Consider the following 27,227-nt stretch of genomic DNA (forward strand, 5'->3'; position numbering starts at 1 on the left):
AACTTTCCAAGATAATAACTTAATATCAACGGAATGTAAGGGTTCAAACGGAACCCCCTGAAGAACTGAAAGAACTAAGTTGAGACTCCAAGGAGGAGTCAAAGGTTTGTAAACAGGCTTAATTCTAACCAGAGCCTGAACAAAGGCTTGAACATCTGGCACAGCTGCCAGCTTTTTGTGAAGTAACACAGACAAGGCAGAAATCTGTCCCTTCAGGGAACTAGCAGATAATCCTTTTTCCAATCCTTCTTGAAGGAAGGATAGAATCTTAGGAATCTTAACCTTGTCCCAAGGGAATCCTTTAGATTCACACCAACAGATATATTTTTTCCAAATTTTGTGGTAAATCTTTCTAGTTACAGGCTTTCTGGCCTGAACAAGAGTATCGATAACAGAATCTGAGAACCCTCGCTTCGATAAGATCAAGCGTTCAATCTCCAAGCAGTCAGCTGGAGTGAAACCAGATTCGGATGTTCGAACGGACCCTGAACAAGAAGGTCTCGTCTCAAAGGTAGCTTCCAAGGTGGAGCCGATGACATATTCACCAGATCTGCATACCAAGTCCTGCGTGGCCACGCAGGAGCTATTAAGATCACCGACGCCCTCTCCTGATTGATCCTGGCTACCAGCCTGGGGATGAGAGGAAACGGCGGGAACACATAAGCTAGTTTGAAGGTCCAAGGTGCTACTAGTGCATCCACTAGAGCCGCCTTGGGATCCCTGGATCTGGACCCGTAGCAAGGAACTTTGAAGTTCTGACGAGAGGCCATCAGATCCATGTCTGGAATGCCCCACAGCTGAGTGACTTGGGCAAAGATTTCCGGATGGAGTTCCCACTCCCCCGGATGCAATGTCTGACGACTCAGAAAATCCGCTTCCCAATTTTCCACTCCTGGGATGTGGATAGCAGACAGGTGGCAGGAGTGAGACTCCGCCCATAGAATGATTTTGGTCACTTCTTCCATCGCTAGGGAACTCCTTGTTCCCCCCTGATGGTTGATGTACGCAACAGTTGTCATGTTGTCTGATTGAAACCGTATGAACTTGGCCCTCGCTAGCTGAGGCCAAGCCTTGAGAGCATTGAATATCGCTCTCAGTTCCAGAATATTTATCGGTAGAAGAGATTCTTCCCGAGACCAAAGACCCTGAGCTTTCAGGGATCCCCAGACCGCGCCCCAGCCCATCAGACTGGCGTCGGTCGTGACGATGACCCACTCCGGTCTGCGGAATGTCATCCCTTGTGACAGGTTGTCCAGGGACAGCCACCAACGGAGTGAGTCTCTGGTCCTCTGATTTACTTGTATCTTCGGAGACAAGTCTGTATAGTCCCCATTCCACTGACTGAGCATGCACAGTTGTAATGGTCTTAGATGAATGCGCGCAAAAGGAACTATGTCCATTGCCGCTACCATCAAACCGATCACTTCCATGCACTGCGCTATGGAAGGAAGAGGAACGGAATGAAGTATCCGACAAGAGTCTAGAAGTTTTGTTTTTCTGGCCTCTGTCAGAAAAATCCTCATTTCTAAGGAGTCTATTATTGTTCCCAAGAAGGGAACCCTTGTTGACGGAGAAAGAGAACTCTTTTCCACGTTCACTTTCCATCCGTGAGATCTGAGAAAGGCCAGGACAATGTCCGTGTGAGCCTTTGCTTGAGGAAGGGACGACGCTTGAATCAGAATGTCGTCCAAGTAAGGTACTACAGCAATGCCCCTTGGTCTTAGCACAGCTAGAAGGGACCCTAGCACCTTTGTGAAAATCCTTGGAGCAGTGGCTAATCCGAAAGGAAGCGCCACGAACTGGTAATGCTTGTCCAGGAATGCGAACCTTAGGAACCGATGATGTTCCTTGTGGATAGGAATATGTAGATACGCATCCTTTAAATCCACTGTGGTCATGAATTGACCTTCCTGGATGGAAGGAAGAATAGTTCGAATGGTTTCCATCTTGAACGATGGAACCTTGAGAAACTTGTTTAAGATCTTGAGATCTAAGATTGGTCTGAACGTTCCCTCTTTTTTGGGAACTATGAACAGATTGGAGTAGAACCCCATCCCTTGTTCTCTTAATGGAACAGGATGAATAACTCCAATTTTTAACAGGTCTTCTACACAATGTAAGAATGCCTGTCTTTTTATGTGGTCTGAAGACAACTGAGACCTGTGGAACCTCCCCCTTGGGGGAAGCCCCTTGAATTCCAAAAGATAACCTTGGGAGACTATTTCTAGCGCCCAAGGATCCAGAACATCTCTTGCCCAAGCCTGAGCGAAGAGAGAGAGTCTGCCCCCCACCAGATCCGGTCCCGGATCGGGGGCCAACATTTCATGCTGTCTTGGTAGCAGTGGCAGGTTTCTTGGCCTGCTTTCCCTTGTTCCAGCCTTGCATTGGTCTCCAAGCTGGCTTGGCTTGAGAAGTATTACCCTCTTGCTTAGAGGACGTAGCACTTTGGGCTGGTCCATTTCTACGAAAGGGACGAAAATTAGGTTTATTTTTTGCCTTGAAAGGCCGATCCTGAGGAAGGGCGTGGCCCTTACCCCCAGTGATATCAGAGATAATCTCTTTCAAGTCAGGGCCAAACAGCGTTTTCCCCTTGAAAGGAATGTTAAGTAGCTTGTTCTTGGAAGACGCATCAGCTGACCAAGATTTCAACCAAAGCGCTCTGCGCGCCACAATAGCAAACCCAGAATTCTTAGCCGCTAACCTAGCCAATTGCAAAGTGGCGTCTAGGGTGAAAGAATTAGCCAATTTGAGAGCATTGATTCTGTCCATAATCTCCTCATAAGGAGGAGAATCACTATCGACCGCCTTTATCAGCTCATCGAACCAGAAACATGCGGCTGTAGCTACAGGGACAATGCATGAAATTGGTTGTAGAAGGTAACCCTGCTGAACAAACATCTTTTTAAGTAAACCTTCTAATTTTTTATCCATAGGATCTTTGAAAGCACAACTATCCTCTATGGGTATAGTGGTGCGTTTGTTTAAAGTGGAAACCGCTCCCTCGACCTTGGGGACTGTCTGCCATAAGTCCTTTCTGGGGTCGACCATAGGAAACAATTTTTTAAATATGGGGGGAGGGACGAAAGGAATACCGGGCCTTTCCCATTCTTTATTAACAATGTCCGCCACCCGCTTGGGTATAGGAAAAGCTTCTGGGAGCCCCGGGACCTCTAGGAACTTGTCCATTTTACATAGTTTCTCTGGGATGACCAACTTGTCACAATCATCCAGAGTGGATAATACCTCCTTAAGCAGAATGCGGAGATGTTCCAACTTAAATTTAAACGTAATCACATCAGGTTCAGCTTGTTGAGAAATGTTCCCTGAATCAGTAATTTCTCCCTCAGACAAAACCTCCCTGGCCCCATCAGACTGGGTTAGGGGCCCTTCAGAACCATTATTATCAGCGTCGTCATGCTCTTCAGAATCTAAAACAGAGCAGTCGCGCTTACGCTGATAAGTGTTCATTTTGGCTAAAATGTTTTTGACAGAATTATCCATTACAGCCGTTAATTGTTGCATAGTAAGGAGTATTGGCGCGCTAGATGTACTAGGGGCCTCCTGAGTGGGCAAGACTCGTGTAGACGAAGGAGGGAATGATGCAGTACCATGCTTACTCCCCTCACTTGAGGAATCATCTTGGGCATCATTGTCATTGTCACATAAATCACATTTATTTAAATGAATAGGAATTCTGGCTTCCCCACATTCAGAACACAGTCTATCTGGTAGTTCAGACATGTTAAACAGGCATAAACTTGATAACAAAGTACAAAAAACGTTTTAAAATAAAACCGTTACTGTCACTTTAAATTTTAAACTGAACACACTTTATTACTGCAATTGCGAAAAAACATGAAGGAATTGTTCAAAATTCACCAAATTTTCACCACAGTGTCTTAAAGCCTTAAAAGTATTGCACACCAAATTTGGAAGCTTTAACCCTTAAAATAACGGAACCGGAGCCGTTTTTAACTTTAACCCCTTTACAGTCCCTGGTATCTGCTTTGCTGAGACCCAACCAAGCCCAAAGGGGAATACGATACCAAATGACGCCTTCAGAAAGTCTTTTCTAAGTATCAGAGCTCCTCTCATATGCGACTGCATGTCATGCCTCTCAAAAACAAGTGCGCAACACCGGCGCGAAAATGAGGCTCTGCCTATGATTTGGGAAAGCCCCTAAAGAATAAGGTGTCTAAAACAGTGCCTGCCGATATTATTATATCAAAATACCCAGAATAAATGATTCCTCAAGGCTAAATATGTGTTAATAATGAATCGATTTAGCCCAGAAAAAGTCTACAGTCTTAATAAGCCCTTGTGAAGCCCTTATTTACGATCTTAATAAACATGGCTTACCGGATCCCATAGGGAAAATGACAGCTTCCAGCATTACATCGTCTTGTTAGAATGTGTCATACCTCAAGCAGCAAGAGACTGCTCACTGTTCCCCCAACTGAAGTTAATTGCTCTCAACAGTCCTGTGTGGAACAGCCATGGATTTTAGTGACGGTTGCTAAAATCATTTTCCTCATACAAACAGAAATCTTCATCTCTTTCTGTTTCTGAGTAAATAGTACATACCAGCACTATTTCAAAATAACAAACTCTTGATTGAATAATAAAAACTACAGTTAAACACTAAAAAACTCTAAGCCATCTCCGTGGAGATGTTGCCTGTACAACGGCAAAGAGAATGACTGGGGTAGGCGGAGCCTAGGAGGGATCATGTGACCAGCTTTGCTGGGCTCTTTGCCATTTCCTGTTGGGGAAGAGAATATCCCACAAGTAAGGATGACGCCGTGGACCGGACACACCTATGTTGGAGAAAGCATATCTAGATAGGCTCAGTAGCTGCTGGTGGCTGCACATAGATGCCTTGTGTGATTGGCTCACCCGTGTGCATTGCTTTTTCTTCAACAAAGGATATCTAAATAATTACGCAAATTTGATAGTATAGTATAGTATAGTAGAGCGCTATGCTGTAATGAATGTGCCCTTCTCCACATATTTAGCTTGATATCAAGCTTTTAAGGTAAAATGTGCCTTTAAAGAATCCTGTGAAGTAACTCAAAGCTATGATGGACAATTGTAGATAATCTTACCTGAGAGGAGGGCTTTAAAGAACCTGGCCAATAGTGAGAGTCAGGTTAAAGGGACATAGTACTAGAAAATGTAACAGTAGAAACCGCCACCTACACTGAAAAACATAATTTATGCTTACCTGATAAATTTATTTAATTCCGGATATGGTGAGTGTAAACAGGGGCGAAACTACAGGGGGTGCAGAGGTCGCAGGTTTTTTTTTTTTAATAATAAAAAACGTTAACCTACCACTGCCTGCACTGATATCATGTGAGTGTGACATGTCTACAGGGGTTAGTGTTTCTGTTTTACCCATTGGTGTTTATGTGTGTGTGTATGGTGTGTGTGTATGTATGTGACTGTGTGTGTATTTATGAATGTATGTGTGTTTGTGTATGTTTGTGGAACCAGCAAATTACAGACCTTGTTACTACAGCATGGGGGGGCGGGGGGTAAACAGTGTCACTATACAGTACCACTATATACAGTATGGGGGTGGACCATCTCACTGACTACTGTGGTCACTTTATAAAGTACTGGGCGGGTAGGGTCAGGCCAGCCATCTCACCGGCAGATTACAGACTGAGTCACTGACTTACTATATACAGTACTGGGGGGTTAAATAGTGTCACTATATATATATATACAGTAATAGGGGGTCAGACCATCTCACAGACTGTGGGCACAGGGTATCTCCTTTTGCAGACATGTAATCTGATTCACATTTTTTTCTGTGTTAAATGTAAAAAAAAAAAATATATGTATTAAATTCACCTTTTGTTTGGAGGGGGAGGGGTGGTGGGGGGGGGGACTTCTTAGATTCTTGCACCTGGGCCCTGTGGTTTCTAGTTACGCCTCTGAGTGTACGGAATCATCAATTACTAGTGGGAATATCACTCCTGGCCAGCAGGAGGAGGCAAAGAGCACAACAGCAAAGCTGCTATATATGTCACTTCCCTTACCCATAACCTCCAGTCAATTCAGCCGAAGGTAAAATGGAAAAAGAAGAACACAAAAATGTAGAGGTGACTAAAGTTTGAGTTAAAAATAACTGTCTTAAAATAAAGGGTGGGCCGTGGACTCACCATATCCAGAAATAAATAAATTTATCAGGTAAGCATAAATTATGTTTTCTTTCCTAAGATATGGTGAGTCCACGGAATCATCAATTACTGTGGGAACCAATACCCAAGCTAGAGGACACAGATGATTAGGGAGGGAAAAGACAGGTAACCTAAACAGAATGCACCACTGCATGAAGAACCTTTCTCCCAAAAGAAGACTCAGCTGAGACAAAAATATCAAATTTGGAAAGTATGCAGAAATGAACAAGCTGCAGCCTTGCGAATTTGTTCTACAGAAACTTCCTTCTTGAAAGCCCAAGAAGATGGAACAGCCCTAGTGAAATGAGGTAACATTCTCTCAGGAGGCTACTGTCCATCAGTCTCATAAACCAAAGCATTATACTACTCAACCAAAGAGAAAGATGTATCTGAAGCTTTCTGACCTTTATGTTTCCCAGAGAAAAAAACAGCAAACTGGCAACAATCCTTAGTCGCCTGTAGATAGAAAATAAAAGCACGCACAACATCAAAGTTGTGCAACAAATGTTCCTTATGAGAAGAAAGATAATACAGAGAAGGAACAACAATTTTCTGATTAATATATCTATCCGAAACCACTTAGGAAGAAAACCTTACTAGTACGAATAACCGCCTTAACAACATGAAAGATAAGGCGAATCATACTGCAAAACTGAGAGATCCAAGACTCTCCAAGCAGAAAAGATAGCAATGAGAAACAAAACCTTCCAAAATAACAACTTAATATCTATGGAAAGTAAAGGCTCAAACAGAGCCTACTGCAAAACTTTAAGAACAAGGGCAAAACTCTAAGGGGGAGCAACCGACTTAAACACAGGCCTAATGTAGACCAGTGCCTGACAAAAAGATTGCACATCTGGCACGTCCACCAGATGCTTATGTAGCAAAAAAGACAATGCAGAAAACTGATCCTTCAGGGGTACTGACTGACAAACCCTTCTCCAGACCACCCTGGAGAAAGGATAAAAAATTCAGAAAACCCCCCGCTTAAAACAAAAACTAAGCGTCAAGCAGTCAGCTTCAGAGATTTAGATGAAGGAAAAGACCAAGAACCAGAAGTCCTTCCTCAGAGGTAGTCTCCAAGGTGGAGAGACGACATTTCCACTAGGTCTGCATACCAGATCCTGCGAGGTCACGCAGGGGCTAATAAAATCACCGCTGCTCTCTGAGGCGGGGCGTAACCGTGCAGGCACATGGTTGCACAGTGAAAAAGCTCCGTGGCCATTCCCTACCTAATAGTATTTTAAATGCCCTAAATCGACTTTAAAAAGTTATAGGCACCTTTATTAAGGACTCCGCATCTGCCGCATGTAAGTTAGAAACTATTTCGGCTGAATTTGAAGCAACGATCGTAGCTTATGTGAAGCACCCCTACAGAAAATAACGGGCGCCATCTTGCCCGCCTACCGAAGACATCGGAACAGCAGTTATATGAAGATCTACACATAGAATATATTTGAGCAAAACTACCAACCGGACAGTGAGGGGGCAAAAACAAAAGAAGAGAAAAATTGCAGCACTCGTCGAGTGTGGTAAGGATAAATCGATTACTGAAAGCTCACTCCAGATACTAACCAGGCATACTTGGCAGAGAATACACATTCCACATTCTTCTGCTGTGGCGCAGCAATGAAAATTGAAAGTAATTCATAATATACAGTAAGCCTCATGGATTCTATTATGGGACAAGTTAAATAAAAGTAACGCCAAATCACTCACTCTTTGGTGGTGGCGAGTCAGCATTAAGCAGCCTTTTTGGGGCACATACATCTTGCGAAGGTATAAATCTAAACATTAGAAACTGATGCAGCAATCATACTAGAACCAACAGGTGAAAGGGGATACAAGAAGCACACATGCAAGGCTGGCTTTTGCAATCATTATCTAATGCTACTTGTTAAAACTATAATATTGTGTAATTGCATACGATCCCTAAAAATCTCCATTAAATACATAGTCACTGAGCTGCTATAGACCTGTCCCACAGGCGCTGTGGATAGTCATATGGCAGCAAGAAAATCAACAAGAACCAGTAAAAATATCACTTCTAATACTCCAGTCAGCTCATTTTTCAAGCCCAAAGGAAGAGATATTGCTCATAACTTAAAAACAGCAGCACAAGTTTCAACAATGGAACCCGCAACCTCTGAAGTAGATACCCACTGCCTCAAGCTACACTGACACAGATACAGCAAAATATAGCACTACTTCCATCAAAGAACGACATTGCCGACTTGAAATCCTTTATAAAAGGTGAGATCTCATCCCTCAGAAAGGATATGAACGACTTGAATTCTAAAATTGAATATATAGAAGAGGGTCAGGAGCAATTGGAAACCTTGGTCAGTGAAAATACACAACATTTGAATTGTCAGACCTCTCTAGTCCATTCCTTACAACTGAAAGTAGAAGATCTAGACAACCGTGGTCGTCGCAGCAATCTGAGAATTAGGGGTATACCCGAGACAATTAACCAGGACACTCTCACAGATTATCTTCTTAGGCTCTTTAAACATCTAGAGCCTAACTTAGACCTCTCCGAAGCATCAATTGAGAGAGCCCATCGGGCCTTAAGACCAAAGCCTACCCCACCAAATCCTCCTAGGGACGTTATTTTAAAATTTGTCATCTTTCAACAAAAGGAGGCGATATGGAAGCAAGCAAGAACCCACAGATCAATAACTTTTCAAGGACACAGCTTACAAATCTATCAAGACTTATGCCCAGCAACTATTGAAAGGAGAAGATCACTACGATTCATTACAACTACCCTACAAGAACATAATATAAAATATAGATGGGGTTTCCCATTTAGCCTATTAGTACATAAAGATGGGAAGACCTACATATATAAAGACATGGAGGACTTGGACACTCTAGCTAAGGGCCTCAATCTTACCTTTGAGTCCCCTCTGAACCAGGAACTGACAAACCCGGGACTGTCTCCAACTCACATGCCCAAACCTCGCAGGTCAATGTGGAACAGAGTGTCCAGAAATCGCACTCAGGATAATACAAATAAGTAAACATTGTTCATGTTCTGGGAAGGAGTGTACTCCTTTTCAATTTAGAAGATGTCTAAAAGCCCTGATACCTAAACATTACAGGTCGTATATGTTGATTTTATGTTAGATCATATTGTTGTATACCTATACCTGCAAAAACCATATAGCGTAAAGGGCAAAATATCAGTAATTCTATACCAATGTGTATGAAGTATTATATGTCCACAGTTATAGAAGTGAAATATAATGTTTTTGCAGTTGAGTTATAATACTGTATGAAGAAAAGTTAATAGAGTTTAATTGGTTATAAATAGTTTCAAATTCTAGGCCCATCTGGGCAGAAAAATATCGAATTATATATATTCAGATAGAATTATATATAAAAGTTTAAGCCTACTGGCAATTGCAGTCTTTTATGTTATTTACTTCTATGCCGTTGAAAAACATAATTTATGCTTACCTGATAAATTCCTTTCTTCTGTTGTGTGATCAGTCCACGGGTCATCATTACTTCTGGGATATAACTCCTCCCCAACAGGAAATGCAAGAGGATTCACCCAGCAGAGCTGCATATAGCTCCTCCCCTCTACGTCAGTCCCAGTCATTCGACCAAGAAACAACGAGAAAGGAGTAACCAAGGGTGAAGTGGTGACTGGAGTATAATTTAAAAGATATTTACCTGCCTTAAAACAGGGCGGGCCGTGGACTGATCACACAACAGAAGAAAGGAATTTATCAGGTAAGCATAAATTATGTTTTCTTCTGTTATGTGTGATCAGTCCACGGGTCATCATTACTTCTGGGATACCAATACCAAAGCAAAAGTACACGGATGACGGGAGGGATAGGCAGGCTCATTATACAGAAGGAACCACTGCCTGAAGAACCTTTCTCCCAAAAATAGCCTCCGAAGAAGCAAAAGTGTCAAATTTGTAAAATTTGGAAAAAGTATGAAGCGAAGACCAAGTTGCAGCCTTGCAAATCTGTTCAACAGAGGCCTCATTCTTAAAGGCCCAAGTGGAAGCCACAGCTCTAGTGGAGTGAGCTGTAATTCTTTCAGGAGGCTGCTGTCCAGCAGTCTCATAGGCTAAACGTATTATGCTACGAAGCCAAAAAGAGAGAGAGGTAGCAGAAGCTTTTTGACCTCTCCTCTGTCCAGAGTAAACGACAAACAAGGAAGAAGTTTGGCGAAAATCTTTAGTTGCCTGCAAGTAGAACTTGAGGGCACGAACTACATCCAGATTGTGTAAAAGACGTTCCTTCTTTGAAGAAGGATTTGGACACAAGGATGGGACAACAATCTCTTGATTGATGTTCCTGTTAGTGACTACCTTAGGTAAGAACCCAGGTTTAGTACGCAGAACTACCTTGTCTGAGTGAAAAATCAGATAAGGGGAATCACAATGTAAGGCTGATAACTCCGAGACTCTTCGAGCCGAGGAAATAGCCATTAAAAACAGAACTTTCCAAGATAACATTTTTATATCAATGGAATGAAGGGGTTCAAACGGAACACCCTGTAAAACGTTAAGAACTAAGTTTAAACTCCATGGTGGAGCAACAGCTTTAAACACAGGCTTGATCCTAGCTAAAGCCTGACAAAAGGACTGGACGTCTGGATTTTCTGACAGACGTCTGTGTAACAAGATGGACAGAGCTGAAATCTGTCCCTTTAATGAACTAGCTGATAAACCCTTTTCTAAACCTTCTTGTAGAAAAGACAATATCCTAGCGATCCTAACCTTACTCCAGGAGTAACCTTTGGATTCGCACCAGTATAGGTATTTCCGCCATATTTTATGGTAAATCCTTCTGGTAACAGGCTTCCTAGCCTGAATCAGGGTATCAATAACCGACTCAGAAAAACCACGTTTTGATAAAATCAAGCGTTCAATTTCCAAGCAGTCAGCTTCAGAGAAGTTAGATTTTGATGTTTGAATGGACCCTGTATCAGAAGGTCCTGTCTTAGAGGTAGAGACCAAGGCGGACAGGATGACATGTCCACTAGATCTGCATACCAAGTCCTGCGTGGCCAAGCAGGTGCTATTAGAATTACTGATGCTCTCTCCTGTTTGATTTTGGCAATCAATCGAGGAAGCAGCGGGAAGGGTGGAAACACATAAGCCATCCTGAAGTTCCAAGGTGCTGTCAAAGCATCTATCAGAACTGCTTCCGGATCCCTGGATCTGGACCCGTAGCGAGGAAGTTTGGCGTTCTGGCGAGACGCCATGAGATCTATCTCTGGTTTGCCCCAACGTCGAAGTATTTGGGCAAAGACCTCCGGATGAAGTTCCCACTCCCCCGGATGAAGAGTCTGGCGACTCAAGAAATCCGCCTCCCAGTTCTCCACTCCCGGGATGTGGATTGCTGACAGGTGGCAAGAGTGAGACTCTGCCCAGCGAATTATCTTTGATACTTCCATCATTGCTAGGGAGCTTCTTGTCCCTCCCTGATGGTTGATGTAAGCTACAGTCGTGATGTTGTCCGACTGAAACCTGATGAACCCCCGAGTTATTAACTGGGGCCAAGCCAGAAGGGCATTGAGAACTGCCCTCAATTCCAGAATGTTTATTGGAAGGAGACTCTCCTCCTGATTCCATAGTCCCTGAGCCTTCAGAGAATTCCAGACAGCGCCCCAACCTAGTAGGCTGGCGTCTGTTGTTACAATTGTCCAGTCTGGCCTGCTGAATGGCATCCCCCTGGACAGGTGTGGCCGATAAAGCCACCATAGAAGAGAATTTCTGGTCTCTTGATTCAGATTCAGAGTAGGGGACAAATCTGAGTAATCCCCATTCCACTGACTTAGCATGCACAATTGCAGCGGTCTGAGGTGTAGGCGTGCAAAAGGTACTATGTCCATTGCCGCTACCATTAAGCCGATCACCTCCATGCATTGAGCTACTGACGGGTGTTGAATGGAATGAAGGACGCGGCATGCATTTTGAAGTTTTGTTAACCTGTCTTCTGTCAGGTAAATCTTCATTTCTACAGAATCTATAAGAGTCCCCAAGAATGGAACTCTTGTGAGAGGAAAGAGAGAACTCTTCTTTTCGTTCACTTTCCATCCATGCGACCTTAGAAATGCCAGAACTAACTCTGTATGAGACTTGGCAGTTTGAAAGCTTGAAGCTTGTATTAGAATGTCGTCTAGGTACGGAGCTACCGAAATCCCTCGCGGTCTTAGTACCGCTAGAAGGGCACCCAGAACCTTTGTGAAGATTCTTGGAGCCGTAGCCAATCCGAATGGAAGAGCTACAAACTGGTAGTGCCTGTCTAAGAAGGCAAACCTTAGATACCGGTGATGATCTTTGTGGATCGGTATGTGAAGGTAAGCATCCTTTAAATCCACTGTGGTCATGTACTGACCCTCTTGGATCATGGGTAAGATTGTCCGAATAGTTTCCATTTTGAACGATGGAACTCTTAGGAATTTGTTTAGAGTCTTTAAATCTAAGATTGGCCTGAAAGTTCCCTCTTTTTTGGGAACCACAAACAGGTTTGAGTAGAACCCTTGTCCTTGTTCCGACCACGGAACCGGATGGATCACTCCCATTGTTAACAGATCTTGTACGCAGCGTAGAAACGCTTCTTTCTTTATCTGGTTTGTTGACAACCTTGACAGATGAAATCTCCCTCTTGGGGGAGATAATTTGAAGTCTAGAAGGTATCCCTGAGATATGATCTCTAGTGCCCAGGGATCCTGAACATCTCTTGCCCAGGCCTGGGCGAAGAGAGAGAGTCTGCCCCCTACTAGATCCGGTCCCGGATCGGGGGCTCTCGGTTCATGCTGTCTTTGGGGCAGCAGCAGGTTTCCTGGCCTGCTTGCTTTTGTTCCAGGACTGGTTAGGCTTCCAGCCTTGCCTGTAACGAGCAACAGCTCCTTCCTGTTTTGGTGCAGTGGAGGTTGATGCTGCTCCTGTTTTGAAATTCCGAAAGGGACGAAAATTAGACTGTCTGGCCTTAGCTTTGGCCTTGTCTTGAGGTAGGGCGTGGCCCTTACCTCCCGTAATGTCAGCGATAATCTCTTTCAAACCGGGCCCGAATAAGGACTGCCCCTTGAAAGGTATATTAAGTAATTTGGACTTAGAAGTAACATCAGCTGACCAGGATTTTAGCCACAGTGCCCTGCGTGCCTGTATGGCGAATCCTGAGTTCTTAGCCGTAAGTTTGGTTAAATGTACTACGGCCTCCGAAATGAAAGAATTAGCTAGTTTAAGGACTCTAAGCCTGTCCGTAATGTCGTCTAGCGTAGAGGAACTAAGGTTCTCTTCAAGCGACTCAATCCAAAATGCTGCCGCAGCCGTAATCGGCGCGATACATGCAAGGGGTTGTAATATAAAACCTTGTTGAACAAACATTTTCTTAAGGTAACCCTCTAATTTTTTATCCATTGGATCTGAGAAAGCACAGCTATCCTCCACCGGGATAGTGGTACGCTTAGCTAAAGTAGAAACTGCTCCCTCCACCTTGGGGGACCGTTTGCCATAAGTCCCGAGTGGTGGCGTCTATTGGAAACATCTTTCTAAATATTGGAGGGGGTGAGAACGGCACACCGGGTCTATCCCACTCCTTAGTAACAATTTCAGTTAGTCTCTTAGGTATAGGAAAAACGTCAGTACTCGCCGGTACCGCAAAGTATTTATCCAACCTACACAGTTTCTCTGGTATTGCAACAGTGTTACAATCGTTGAGAGCTGCTAAGACCTCCCCTAGTAGTACACGGAGGTTCTCCAATTTAAATTTAAAATTTGAAATATCTGAGTCCAATCTGTTTGGATCAGAACCGTCACCCACAGAATGAAGCTCTCCGTCCTCATGCTCTGCGAGCTGTGACGCAGTATCAGACATGGCCCTAGCATTGTCAGCGCACTCTGTTCTCACCCCAGAGTGATCACGCTTGCCTCTTAGTTCAGGTAATTTAGACAAAACTTCAGTCATAACAGTAGCCATATCTTGTAATGTTATCTGTAATGGCCGCCCAGATGTACTAGGCGCCAAAATATCACGCACCTCCCGGGCGGGAGATGCAGGTACTGTCGCGTGAGGCGAGTTAGTCGGCATAACTCTCCCCTCGCTGTTTGGTGAAATTTGTTCACATTGTACAGATTGACTTTTATTTAAAGTAGCATCAATACAGTTAGTACATAAATTTCTATTGGGCTCCACCTTGGCATTGGAACAAATGACACAGATATCTTCCTCTGAGTCAGACATGTTTAACACACTAGCAAAAAAAACTTACAACTTGGTTATAATCTTTTTTAGCAAAAAAAGGCACTGTGCCTCAAAGAGGTACTAACGATTAAATGACAGTTGAAATAATGAACTGAAAAACAGTTATTGCATCAAATTTTAAAACAACACAACTTTTAGCAAAGGTTTGTTCCCATTAGTAAAAAACAACACTAATTAAATTTGTACATAAGAAAACAAAACAACGTTTTTTATACACAGTCACTATAAGAATTCTCACAGCTCTGCTGAGAGAATTTACCTCCCTTCAAAGAAGTTTGAAGACCCCTGAGATCTGTCAGAGATGAACCGGATCATGCAGGAAATATAAAAGTAGCTGACTGGAATTTTTTTTGATGCGTAGCAAAGAGCGCCAAAAACGGCCCCTCCCTCTCCCACACAGCAGTGAAGAGAAACGAAACTGTCACAATTAAAGCAAAAAACTGCCAAGTGGAAAATAATGCCCAAACATTTATTCACACAGTACCTCAGCAATGTAAACGATTCTACATTCCAGCAAAAACGTTTAACATGAGAATAGTTATTAAAAGGATTAGTGACCTTTAACACAGTAGTTCCGGTGAAATACCATCCCCAGAATACTGAAGTGTATACATACATGTCATTTTAACGGTATGGCAGGCTTTTCTCATCAATTCCATTCAGAAAATAAAAACTGCCACATACCTCAATGCAGATTCATCTGCCCGCTGTCCCCTGATCTGAAGCCTTTACCTCCCTCAGATGGTCGAGAACAGCAATATGATCTTAACGACTCCGGTTAAAATCATAGTAAAAAATCTCTGTCAGATTCTTCCTCAAACTCTGCCAGAGAAGTAATAACACGCTCCGGTGCTATTTTAAAATAACAAACTTTTGATTGAAGTCATAAAAACTAAGTATAATCACCATAGTCCTCTCACACATCCTATCTAGTCGTTGGGTGCAAGAGAATGACTGGGACTGACGTAGAGGGGAGGAGCTATATGCAGCTCTGCTGGGTGAATCCTCTTGCATTTCCTGTTGGGGAGGAGTTATATCCCAGAAGTAATGATGACCCGTGGACTGATCACACATAACAGAAGAAAAGACCGTTAGGAGGGAATAGCTTCCTCACCAAAATATCATATTGTTTTTGAACGTGTTTATGTTTAAAATGTTTAATGTGTTTAAAATGTTCTTTTTCTTTCTTACTTCTCTTCTTTCCATGCTGCAATGCTCATATTAGGTAAAAACTAGAAATTATGCCTATTCCTTCCCAGTCATCGGCTCACATAAAAGCCCTAGAGTTCACACGTTGATTTCTCATGTCTGAATATTCCCCCAAAAAACCATCCTCAAATACACTTAAAATACAATCTATTAATGCACAGGGACTAAATATACCTAATAAAAGATCACAAGCCCTTAGAGACTTTCATAGAAATAAATCAGATTTAATATTTATACAAGAGACCCATTTCCGTAGAGGAAAAGAACCTACTACATTCAAGCAAAGGTTTGGAATTAGCTACTATGCATCCCATATAAAATCTAAAAAGCAAGGAGTGGGCATCCTAATTAAAAAAAATATCCCATTTCGGGACATTGAAGTCTTGAGAGACAAACAAAGTAGATACCTCATAGTTGTAGGACTCTTATACGGCAGACCGATCACTTTGGTCTCTTTCTATACCCCAAATACCAAACAATCTACTTTTATTAAACAATTAGCTAACCTTATACTCGAACACCAAAAGGGAATTTTGATAATGTGTGGTGACTTAAATATGCCGTTAAACCCACTAAAAGATTGCTCAGCAATGCGCTCATCGGTTCCCCAATCACAAATAACACAGACTCTAAATATTTTTAAAAAATTAACAGTAAAAGACCTATGGAGATTGCACCACCCAAATAGGGAGGACTACACCTTTTTCTCATTCCCATATAAACAATACTCACGTATCGACTACATACTCACTGATGTTACTGGCCTTTCCCTATTCAGAACTACCCATATAACACCTATTACTTGGTCAGATCATGCATCGGTAATGGGAGAATTATGCTGGCCTTCCAGACCTATTCATGATTACGTTTGGAGGTTAGATACCCAGATGCTGTCAGACCCTGGTATATTGCAACAAATCTCCTCTGCCATTACGGATTATTTTTCAAATAATAATGTTACCGGGGTTTCTCCATCATCTGTTTGGGAGGCCCATAAATGCGTGATAAGGGGGGAACTGATGTCTATCAAGGCATCCATTAACAAAAAACGACGCAAATATACAGCAACTATCATTTCCTCCATAGAATCCCTGGAAAACCAACACAAAACTCACCCCATCAACCACGATTTACTATTAACCATTCAAAAAGAAAAAGATAAATTAGCCTCCCTTATAAATAAAGAACATAAAAAGCAAGCTTTGCTTCTCCAGCAATGGAACTATGAAGATCAGAATAAATCAGGTAGATCCCTGGCGAGATATTTGAGGATAAAACAACAAAAAAACTATATTCTAAGCATAAAGGATAAAAACAATACAACGCACCAATCCACACAAGCCATAACCAAGGTATTTCACAAATACTTTAAAGAACTTTATAACCTTAATAACGATAGGGCTCACACCATCTCATATCATGAAGATAAACTAAAAGACATAAATTCTTATCTAGCATCACTTCATCTCCCTAGTCTAACGGAGGACCAACAGTCCCAACTAGAAGAACCCATATCTTTGGAAGAAATTAAAAAGGCGGTTAAGGATCTTCCATCAAATAAGGCACCTGGCCCTGATGGCTTCTGTAACCAATATTATAAAACATTTAAAGAAGAGCTACTACCACACATCTCCACATATTTTAATCATATTGACGAAACTAAACAATTTTCCTCCAGATCACTGGAAGCTCACATTACCCTTCTCCCCAAGCCTAGAAAACAGTTAGATTCCCCTGCTCACTACAGACCTATTTCCTTAATAAACACAGATGCTAAAATATATGCGAAGATTCTGGCTATCAGACTAAATTCAATATTACCAATCTTAATACATAGGGACAAGGTGGGATTTGTTCCTAAGAGGGAGGCAAAGGACAACACTGTGAGGGCCTTAAATTTAATCCAACATATGCAGGATGAAAATGTTCCGGGAATATTGTTGTCCATAGACACAGAAAAGGCCTTTGACCGTGTTGGCTGGGACTTCTTGAGAGCTACCCTGGGGTTTATGGGACTAGGTCCTAAAATAACGGATAGAATATTTGCACTTTATACTAAACCCACTGCCAAACTGATAATTAATGGAACTTTATCCCCCCATTTTGAAATTAAAAATGGAACTCGCCAGGGCTGCCCCCTTTCCCCACTTTTATTCGCTTTCTTTATTGAAACCCTAGCCACTAAAATTAGACAGAATTCATCGATCAAAGGAGTTCAGGTAAATTCAGAAATGTACACCATATCATTATTTGCAGATGATATTCTTTTCACGATATCTGACCCGGTTAAGTCGATCCCCCCTCTACTGGATGAATTTGAGAGATTTAGGTCCCTATCAAATTTCGCAATTAACAAAACAAAATCCGAGGTTTTGAATGTAAACTTAGACGAACAGACATTAACAACCACTAAAAATCTTATGCCTTTTACATGGTGTCCCTCTGCTTTGCACTATTTGGGTATTAATCTGACTAATCAAATTGAAAGTACATTCCAACTTAACTATATCCCAATTCAAAAAAACATAATAAGAGACCTATCATCATGGCTTTCAAAGAAGCTATCTTGGATGGGGAGAATAAATGTTATAAAAATGAACATCTTTCCCAGGTTGTTATATATAATGCAGGCTCTCCCGATTCCAATTCCTAAGAATTATACTATCGCCATGCAGAAAGCTTTTAGCGACTATGTATGGCGTAGAAGACCCCCACGGATAAGTTCTAAGATCATGCAAACCCCAAGACTTCAAGGAGGTTTAGGTATTCCGAAAATAGAGAAATATCGCCAAGCCATATTCCTTCAAAGGGTTGTGGATTGGTGCATACATTACGACCATAAAAGATGGGTCCAACTTGAACACGGTTTATCGGGAATGTCACATTTGGGGAGATTGTGCTGGGATCCCACTTTTACACCCAACAAACATAATCTAGGCTCTCACCTGATATCAGAAACATACAAAATATGGGATGCCACGATAATATCTAACCCATACGTGTCATCAAAACCCTCTCCATTAACCTCTATCATAAAATCTGAACAATTTAAATTAGACATAAGCAACCCATTTGAACTCCCACTTTCACACTACAGAGATATCCCAATTCATTACATATCATCAAACGAAAAGCTCTTGTCGAGAGAGAACCTCATTGATAAGGGATATAGCTTATTTGGTAATTGGTACCAATATACCAGAATTCACTACCATATATCACAACATAAACAAAAAGGGAATTTGCTTAGACCACTTACCAATTTTGAGCAATTATGCGCTGCAACCCCTCCTTTGACCCACACTTTATCGCTAATTTATAAAATATTGACTCAGGTTCCACCGGGTCACACCCACTTATTCATAGAAAAGTGGGAAGATGAACTAGGCGTAATAATACTCCCCTCAGACAAGTTCCATAATTTACCAAAAAGTTCCTAAAACCTCTATATCTCTCTCTCTACAGGAAATCAATATAAAGCTTTTACATAGATGGTATTTTTCTCCAGTGAAACTAAATAAACTATATAAAAATAAATCTAAGCGGTGCTGGAGGTGTGGACATGGACACGGTAGCCTTGCCACATGTGGTGGTGGTGCAATGTAATCCAGACTTTCTGGAGAAATATAGTGGAGGGCATACTTGAGATCCAGCTACCACTAGACCCTACAATTTGGCTACTGAATAAACCACCTAAATTTAAATACCAAATGAAATTATTCTATATATTGACAAATAGTGCAAGGTATCTCTTGGCCAGGAATTGGAAAGCGAGAGAGGCCCCTTCTATAATTATGTGGAAACATAAAGTATCAGAAATACTCAATAACGAAGAGTACTACTATATTAAAAACGCTAAAATGGATATATTTGCTGAGATGTTGGATACGTGGGAGAGGTATACGAAAAAGTAACAACAGACAATACCTGCTGATGGCATGGGTAGAGATTTTTATTAAATACTAAACAAAATATCAAAAGCATTATTTGTATAGTATGAGCATTGTAGCACCTGCTTCTTTCTTCTTCTTTCTTCTTTTTGTGTTCTCCTCTCCTTCTCCCCTTTCACTTCTCTTGTCTTCTGCCTTAAAAAGCTACACCCTTCTTCCATCATTTTCGTCCATCTCTGCTTTTTCTATCTTTCTTCTTTTTCTCACAAGAATAATCCCCACCAGTTTTTCCAGGAGGTAATTTAGCCTCCACACGAACATAGATCTATTCAAATTATTCTTGTTGTATTGTATTTTTAAAACTATACCGATTGTTTCTGAAAGAAGCTGCGACCTCTACTATGTAAAATTTATTATTGATAATAAAGTCGGTATTTAAAAAAAAAAAAAAAAATCACTGCTGCTCTCATCTGAAAATATGAGTAATGACTCGTGGAAAGAGAAAAAACAGAGGAAAATGGTATGCAAGACTGAAATCCAAGAAAAACGTCATAACATCTATCAGGATGGTCTGCGGATCCCATGACCATAAAACGTACCTTGGTGTTCTGTCGAAATGCCCACAGAAGCCAACTCCTGAAAGCCCCCATGTGAGGGTCTACCTAGAGAACACTTTCGGATGGAAATGCTCACTCCCCAGGATGAATTATGAGCCTGTTTAGAAGTCCAACTCCCAATTGTCCACCCCTGGAAAGTGGATGACCGACAGCAAATGTGAGCTTCCTCCTACTAAACAATCCAAGTCACCTTCTACATGGCTCAGGAACCCCTAGTTCCTCCCTAATGGTTGATATAAACCCCAGAGGTGATCTTATCCAACTGGAACCAAGCTAGGGACGACTGAGGTCAAGTCATCAGAGCATTGCGAAATGCTCTCAACTCCAAGATGTTTAAAGAGGAAAGCAGACACTTCCGAGTCTATAATACTTAAAGACCCAGACAATTTACCAGACCAGCAGGTTGGCATCCGTGATCACATCACCCAGGAATATCTCCAGAAACACACGCCCGGAGATAGATACTCATAAAAAAAAAAAAAATACGGAAGTCTCTTGTCATCTGATCTAAATCTATTAACACAGAACCGAAAGTTCTCCATGTCATGGAAAATAGCAAAAGGAATGGAATACCATCAGACCAATTCCCTCCATACACAGGGTCACAGAAAAGTGAAGAAAAATCAACTGCAGCTAAATCCAAACTCCCAACCTCCTGGTTGCAAGATGGCTAAGCTATCCACCGGCCACTAAAACTTACTGTTGGCCGGATAGAAAACTGCAGAGTGGGGAAAATGAATAAATCCTTGATTTTCTGCCCTCTGAAAGACATCTCCTAGATAAAGAATCAAATAAAGGTTGAAGCATACCGCACCTGGTGTTCCCAGGCGGTCTCCCATCCAGGTACTGACCAGACCTGACCCTGCATAACTTCCGAGAGCAAACAAAACCGGGTGCATTCAGGGTATTGTGACGGTAGTCCCAAATAAATTACCCTTTTTGATAGAACAATGGAACTCTTCTCCAGATTAATTTCCCATACCCGGAAAAGAAGATTGGACAAGATCTCTTAAAAGAGAGTTAGCTCAAAGTCAGGATGATACCTGAACTATATATTGTCCAGAAAAACACACTTGCAATATCCCAAGACCTAAAGGTCTGACTGGGATGGCGCAAACCAAGAAAACTAGAGAAGATTCTGATTAAGGAAACAATACATCTCTCAGGTCTAAGATCGTTATGAACAGGCCCACTAGAACCAAAGGAGAAAGGATACTACTTTGAAAGACAAAATCTGAAATATATGAGGTAAATACCTATATCCCGTTCCCAAACTGGGACTGGAACTGTCACTCCCAGAGATGAAGACCCTGAATCCAGTTCAAGGAATGCCTCTCATGCTTGGATTGCAGACACTCTAGAAAGAGAAATCTGCCCCTGGGAAGAAAACTTAGATTGGACTTGAAAATACATGACCCAAACAAAGTCTCATCCTTAAAAGGAGACACTAGAAGCGTGCATTTGGAGGAAACAGAAATAATTGAATCTGCAACTGCAAAACTATAAAGCCTAGGCTGTACCACTAAACCACAGGTAGGCTTCTCAGCTGACCATAATTTTCAGCCACAATGCCCGGCGGCTAGTACAACAAGTCTAATAAGACAAGACATTGCTCTAAATAAACAATTAAACCTCCAGCTTCTTACCTATGTCAGAATGAAAACTAGATTATCTCCGCAGAGATCTAAGTTCTCTGATTAAAAGTAGAAAGTTCCCTTTTACTAAAGACACTGTGCATTTCAAGAGAAATAGCGACAGGAAATCCTAAAAAGGACGTGAGACAGGGAGAAATATCCCCAGATTATCTATAACAATCCTGTGAACATTTCACAGCACGACCCTTCGAGAAAGGAAAGAAAAAAGTAAATTTATGCTTACCTGATAAATTAATGTCTTCTATGGTACGACGAGTCCACGGATTCATCCTTTACTTGTGGGATATTATCCTCCTGCTAACAGGAAGTGGCAAAGAGCACCACAGCAGAGCTGTCTATATAGCTCCTCCCTTAGCTCCACCCCCCAGTCATTCTACCAAAGGTACAGGAAGTAAAAACATAATTTATGTAAGAACTTACCTGATAAATTCATTTCTTTCATATTAGCAAGAGTCCATGAGCTAGTGACGTATGGGATATACATTCCTACCAGGAGGGGCAAAGTTTCCCAAACCTCAAAATGCCTATAAATACACCCCTCACCACACCCACAATTCAGTTTAACGAATAGCCAAGAAGTGGGGTTATAAGAAAAAAGTGCGAAAGCATATAAAATAAGGAATTGGAATAATTGTGCTTTATACAAAAATCATAACCACCACAAAAAAGGGCGGGCCTCATGGACTCTTGCTAATATGAAAGAAATGAATTTATCAGGTAAGTTCTTACATAAATTATGTTTTCTTTCATGTAATTAGCAAGAGTCCATGAGCTAGTGACGTATGGGATAATGATTACCCAAGATGTGGATCTTTCCACGCAAGAGTCACTAGAGAGGGAGGGATAAAATAAAGACAGCCAATTCCTGCTGAAAATAATCCACACCCAAAATAAAGTTTAATGAAAAACATAAGCAGAAGATTCAAACTGAAACCGCTGCCTGAAGTACTTTTCTACCAAAAACTGCTTCAGAAGAAGAAAATACATCAAAATGGTAGAATTTAGTAAAAGTATGCAAAGAGGACCAAGTTGCTGCTTTGCAAATCTGATCAATCGAAGCTTCATTCATAAACGCCCAGGAAGTAGAAACTGACCTAGTAGAATGAGCTGTAATCCTTTGAGGCGGAGTTTTACCCGACTCGACATAGGCATGATGAATTAAAGATTTCAACCAAGATGCCAAAGAAATGGCAGAAGCTTTCTGGCCTTTTCTAGAACCGGAAAAGATAACAAATAGACTAGAAGTCTTTCGGAAAGACTTAGTAGCTTCAACATAATATTTCAAAGCTCTAACAACATCCAAAGAATGCAACGATTTCTCCTTAGAATTCTTAGGATTAGGACATAATGAAGGAACCACAATTTCTCTACTAATGTTGTTGGAATTCACAACTATAGGTAAAAATTCAAAAGAAGTTCGCAACACCGCCTTATCCTGATGAAAAATCAGAAAAGAAGACTCACAAGAAAGAGCAGATAATTCAGAGACTCTTCTGGCAGAAGAGATTGCCAAAAGAAACAAAACTTTCCAAGAAAGTAATTTAATGTCCAATGAATGCATAGGTTCAATCGGAGGAGCTTGAAGAGCCCCCAGAACCAAATTCAAACTCCAAGGAGGAGAAATTGACTTAATGACAGGTTTTATACGAACCAAAGCTTGTACAAAACAATGAATATCAGGAAGATTAGCAATCTTTCTGTGAAAAAGAACAGAAAGAGCAGAGATTTGTCCTTTCAAAGAACTTGCGGATAAACCTTTATCTAAACCATCCTGAAGAAACTGTAAAATTCTCGGAATTCTAAAAGAATGCCAAGAAAAATGATGAGAAAGACACCAAGAAATATAAGTCTTCCAGACTCTATAATATATCTCTCTGGATACAGATTTACGAGCCTGTAACATAGTATTAATCACAGAGTCAGAGAAACCTCTTTGACCAAGAATCAAGCGTTCAATCTCCATACCTTTAAATTTAAGGATTTGAGATCCTGATGGAAAAAAGGACCTTGCGACAGAAGATCTGGTCGTAGCGGAAGAGTCCACGGATGGCAAGAGGCCATCCGGACAAGATCCGCATACCAAAATCTGTGAGGCCATGCCGGAGCTACCAGCAGAACAAACGAGCATTCCTTCAGAATCTTGGAGATTGCTCTTGGAAGAAGAACTAGAGGCGGAAAGATATAGGCAGGATGATACTTCCAAGGAAGTGATAATGCATCCACTGCTTCCGCCTGAGGATCCCGGGATCTGGACAGATACCTGGGAAGTTTCTTGTTTAGATGAGAGGCCATCAGATCTATTTCTGGAAGCTCCCACATTTGAACAATCTGAAGAAATACCTCTGGGTGAAGAGACCATTCGCCCGGATGCAACGTTTGGCGACTGAGATAATCCGCTTCCCAATTGTCTATACCTGAGATATGAACCGCAGAGATTAGACAGGAGCTGGATTCCGCCCAAACCAAAATTCGAGATACTTCTTTCATAGCCAGAGGACTGTGAGTCCCTCCTTGATGATTGATGTATGCCACAGTTGTGACATTGTCTGTCTGAAAACAAATGAACGATTCTCTCTTCAGAAGAGGCCAAAACTGAAGAGCTCTGAAAACTGCACGGAGTTCCAAAATATTGATCGGTAATCTCACCTCCTGAGATTCCCAAACTCCTTGTGCCGTCAGAGATCCCCACACAGCTTCCCAACCTGTGAGACTTGCATCTGTTGAAATTACAGTCCAGGTCGGAAGCACAAAAGAAGCCCCCTGAATTAAACGATGGTGATCTGTCCACCACGTTAGAGAGTGTCGTACAATCGGTTTTAAAGATATTAATTGAGATATCTTTGTGTAATCCTTGCACCATTGATTCAGCATACAGAGCTGAAGAGGTCGCATGTGAAAACGAGCAAAGGGGATCGCGTCCGATGCAGCAGTCATAAGACCTAGAATTTCCATGCATAAGGCTACCGAAGGGAATGATTGTGACTGAAGGTTTCGACAAGCTGAAATCAATTTTAGACGTCTCTTGTCTGTTAAAGACAGAGTCATGGACACTGAATCTATCTGGAAACCCAGAAAGGTTACCCTTGTCTGAGGAATCAATGAACTTTTTTGTAAATTGATCCTCCAACCATGATCTTGAAGAAACAACACAAGTCGATTCGTATGAGATTCTGCTAAATGTAAAGACTGAGCAAGTACCAAGATATCGTCCAAATAAGGAAATACCACAATACCCTGTTCTCTGATTACAGACAGAAGGGCACCGAGAACCTTTGTAAAAATTCTTGGAGCTGTAGCTAGGCCAAACGGCAGAGCCACAAACTGGTAATGCTTGTCCAGAAAAGAGAATCTCAGGAACTGATAATGAACTGGATGAATCGGAATATGCAGATATGCATCCTGTAAATCTATTGCGGACATATAATGACCTTGCTGAACAAAAGGCAAGATAGTCCTTACAGTTACCATTTTGAACGTTGGTATCCTTACATAACGATTCAATATTTTTAGATCCAGAACTGGTCTGAAGGAATTCTCCTTCTTTGGTACAATGAAGAGATTTGAATAAAACCCCATCCCCTGTTCCAGAACTGAAACCGGCATAATTACTCCAGCCAACTCTAGATCTGAAACACAATTCAGAAATGCTTGAGCTTTCACTGGATTTACTGGGATACGGGAAAGAAAAAATCTCTTTGCAGGAGGTCTCATCTTGAAACCAATTCTGTACCCTTCTGAAACAATGTTCTGAATCCAAAGATTGTGAACAGAATTGATCCAAATTTCTCTGAAAAAACGTAACCTGCCCCCTACCAGCTGAGCTGGAATGAGGGCCGCACCTTCATGTGGACTTAGAAGCTGGCTTTGCCTTTCTAGAAGGCTTGGATTTATTCCAGACTGGAGATGGTTTCCAAACTGAAACTGCTCCTGAGGATGAAGGATCAGGCTTTTGTTCTTTGTTGAAACGAAAGGAACGAAAACGATTATTAGCCCTGTTTTTACCCTTAGATTTTCTATCCTGTGGTAAAAAAGTTCCTTTCCCACCAGTAACAGTTGAGATAATAGAATCCAACTGAGAACCAAATAATTTGTTACCCTGGAAAGAAATGGAAAGTAGAGTTGATTTAGAAGCCATATCAGCATTCCAAGTTTTAAGCCATAAATCTCTTCTAGCTAAAATAGCTAGAGACATAAACCTGACATCAACTCTGATAATATCAAAAATGGCATCACAGATAAAATTATTAGCATGTTGAAGAAGAATAATAATATTATGAGAATCATGATCTGTTACTTGTTGCGCTAAAGTTTCCAACCAAAAAGTTGAAGCTGCAGCAACATCAGCCAATGATATAGCAGGTCTAAGAAGATTACCTGAACACAGATAAGCTTTTCTTAGAAAGGATTCAATTTTTCTATCTAAAGGATCCTTAAACGAAGTACCATCTGACGTAGGAATAGTAGTACGTTTAGCAAGGGTAGAAATAGCCCCATCAACTCTAGGGATTTTGTCCCAAAATTCTAATCTGTCAGACGGCACAGGATATAATTGCTTAAAACGTTTAGAAGGAGTAAATGAATTACCCAATTTATCCCATTCTCTGGAAATTACTTCAGAAATAGCATTAGGAACAGGAAAAACTTCTGGAATAACCACAGGAGATTTAAACACCTTATCTAAACGTTTAGAATTAGTATCAAGAGGACCAGAATCCTCGATTTCTAAAGCAATTAGTACTTCTTTAAGTAAAGAACGAATAAATTCCATTTTAAATAAATATGAAGATTTATCAGCATCAATCTCTGAGACAGAATCCTCTGAACCAGAAGAGTCATCAGAATCAGAATCATGATGTTCATTTAAAAATTCATCTGTAGAAAGAGAAGTTTTAAAAGATTTTTTATGTTTACTAGAAGGAGAAATAACAGACATAGCCTTCTTGATGGATTCAGAAACAAAATCTCTTATGTTATCAGGAACATTCTGCACCTTAGATGTTGAAGGAACTGCAACAGGCAATGGTACATTACTAAAGGAAATATTATCTGCATTAACAAGTTTGTCATGACAATTAATACAAACAACAGCCGGAGGAATAGCTACCAAAAGTTTACAGCAGATACACTTAGCTTTGGTAGTTCCAGCACTAGACAGCGATTTTCCTGAAGTATCTTCAGACTCCGATGCAACGTGAGACATCTTGCAATATGTAAGAGAAAAAACAACATATAAAGCAAAATTGATCAAATTCCTTGAATGACAGTTTCAGGAATGGGAAAAAATGCCAATAAACAAGCTTCTAGCAACCAGAAGCAAAGAAAAAATGAGACTGAAATAATGTGGAGACAAAAGCGACGCCTATATTTTTTAGCGCCAAATAAGACGCCCACATTATTTGGCGCCTAAATGCTTTTTGGCGCCAAAAAT

General features: G+C 41.3%; 1 protein-coding gene and 1 pseudogene across 1 annotated transcript in view; both read right to left on the reverse strand.

Moving 5' to 3' along the window:
* The window catches only part of RNGTT (RNA guanylyltransferase and 5'-phosphatase), a 1,295,116-nt gene that overhangs the window by 991,627 nt on the left and 276,262 nt on the right, over window positions 1–27,227 (reverse strand). The window lies entirely within an intron of this gene.
* Window positions 20,947–21,065, reverse strand: LOC128658465 (uncharacterized; annotated as a pseudogene).

Source organism: Bombina bombina, chromosome 4 (genome assembly GCF_027579735.1).
Source record: "Bombina bombina isolate aBomBom1 chromosome 4, aBomBom1.pri, whole genome shotgun sequence".
Taxonomy (NCBI): Eukaryota; Metazoa; Chordata; class Amphibia; order Anura; family Bombinatoridae; genus Bombina; species Bombina bombina.